Here is a 2,500-nt window from a genome sequence, read left to right as displayed (position 1 = left end):
CCAGGCGGCTCTCCACTTCACTTTTAACCCAATTTAGAGCCCCTGCTTCGGCCACACACACCTGGGAGCGGGCCCCTATCTCCAGGCGGCTCTCCACCTCCCTTTTACCCGATTTAAAGCCCCTGCTTCGGCCACACACACCTGGGAGCGGGCCCCTATCTCCAGGCGGCTCTCCACCTCCCTTTTACCCGATTTAAAGCCCCTGCTTCGGCCACACACACCTGGGAGCGGCCCCCTATCTCCAGGCGGCTCTCCACCTCCCTTTTACCCGATTTAAAGCCCCTGCTTCGGCCACACACACCTGGGAGCGGGCCCCTATCTCCAGGCGGCTCTCCACCTCCCTTTTACCCGATTTAAAGCCCCTGCTTCGGCCACACACACCTGGGAGCGGGCCCCTATCTCCAGGCGGCTCTCCACTTCACTTTTAACCCAATTTAGAGCCCCTGCTTCGGCCACACACACCTGGGAGCGGGCCCCTATCTCCAGGCGGCTCTCCACCTCCCTTTTACCCGATTTAAAGCCCCTGCTTCGGCCACACACACCTGGGAGCGGGCCCCTATCTCCAGGCGGCTCTCCACCTCCCTTTTACCCGATTTAAAGCCCCTGCTTCGGCCACACACACCTGGGAGCGGCCCCCTATCTCCAGGCGGCTCTCCACCTCCCTTTTACCCGATTTAAAGCCCCTGCTTCGGCCACACACACCTGGGAGCGGGCCCCTATCTCCAGGCGGCTCTCCACCTCCCTTTTACCCGATTTAAAGCCCCTGCTTCGGCCACACACACCTGGGAGCGGGCCCCTATCTCCAGGCGGCTCTCCACTTCACTTTTAACCCAATTTAGAGCCCCTGCTTCGGCCACACACACCTGGGAGCGGGCCCCTATCTCCAGGCGGCTCTCCACCTCCCTTTTACCCGATTTAAAGCCCCTGCTTCGGCCACACACACCTGGGAGCGGGCCCCTATCTCCAGGCGGCTCTCCACCTCCCTTTTACCCGATTTAAAGCCCCTGCTTCGGCCACACACACCTGGGAGCGGCCCCCTATCTCCAGTCGGCTCTCCACCTCCCTTTTACCCGATTTAAAGCCCCTGCTTCGGCCACACACACCGGGGAGCGGCCCTCTATCTCCAGGCGGCTCTCCACCTCCCTTTTACCCAATTTAGAGCACCTGCTTCGGCCACACACACCTGCTATCGGCCCCCTACCTCCAGGGGGCCCTCCACCTCACTTTTACCCCAATTTGGAGCCCCTGCCTCGGCCACCCACACACCTGTTAGCTGCCCCCTATCTCCGGCCCCTAACCTCCACCATCCAGGAACCCCAGCACCAGCCGAACCTGCAGACCCACTCTTAAGCACCCCTCCCCGGATACAAGCAGACTACCATCCGCCCAAACTTTCCTGCTCCTGGTATACCAACTCAAACTTTGGTGCCCCTGGTGTACCAACTTAATCTTTGGTGCCCCTGGTACTCCAACTTAAACTTTGTGCTCCTGGTACTCCGCCTGTTTTCGCCCCACAGCCTAAGTGCCGCAGCACTTTGTCTTTTTTTTAAACAAAATATTTCTTTCTGCTCCTGGTACTCCCTGGAGCTCCAGGGAGGTAGGGGGGCGCCCTGGAAGCCCTGCCCGAGGCTGTGCGCCTCTTCCCGGGCAGGATTTTCACCCCGAGCCCCTGGTGGCGGTTGGACTTTAACCTTTTTTTTTTCTATTTGGATTTGCTCCTGGTACTCCCTGGAGCTCCAGGGAGGTAGGGGGGCGCCCTGGAAGCCCTGCCCGAGGCTGTGCGCCTCTTCCCGGGCAGGATTTTCACACCGAGCTCCTGGTGGCGGTTGGACTTTAACTTTTTTTTTTCTATTTGGATTTGCTCCTGGTACTCCCTGGAGCTCCAGGGAGGTAGGGGGGCGCCCTGGAAGCCCTGCCCGAGGCTGTGCGCCTCTTCCCGGGCAGGATTTTCACCCCGAGCCCCTGGTGGCAGTTGGACTTTAACTTTTTTTTTTCTATTTGGATTTGCTCCTGGTACTCCCTGGAGCTCCAGGGATGGTAGGGGGGCGCCCTGCCCGAGGCTGTGCGCCTCTTCCCGGGCAGGATTTTCACCCCGAGCCCCTGGTGGCGGTTGGACTTTAACTTTTTTTTTTCTATTTGGATTTGCTCCTGGTACTCCCTGGAGCTCCAGGGATGGTAGGGGGGCGCCCTGCCCGAGGCTGTGCGCCCCTTCCCGGGCAGGGCTTTCACCCCGAGCCCCTGGTGGCGGTTGGACTTTAACTTTTTTTTTTCTATTTGGATTTGCTCCTGGTACTCCCTGGAGCTCCAGGGATGGTAGGGGGGCGCCCTGCCCGAGGCTGTGCGCCCCTTCCCGGGCAGGGCTTTCACCCCGAGCCCCTGGTGGCGGTTGGACTTTAACTTTTTTTTTTCTATTTGGATTTGCTCCTGGTACTCCCTGGAGCTCCAGGGATGGTAGGGGGGCGCCTTGCCCGAGGCTGTGCGCCTCTTCCCGGGCAGGATT

Source organism: Centroberyx gerrardi, chromosome 2 (assembly GCF_048128805.1).
Source record: "Centroberyx gerrardi isolate f3 chromosome 2, fCenGer3.hap1.cur.20231027, whole genome shotgun sequence".
NCBI classification, from domain to species: Eukaryota; Metazoa; Chordata; class Actinopteri; order Beryciformes; family Berycidae; genus Centroberyx; species Centroberyx gerrardi.
The sequence above is the reverse complement of the archived record's forward strand: the minus strand, read 5'-3'. Positions refer to the sequence as shown.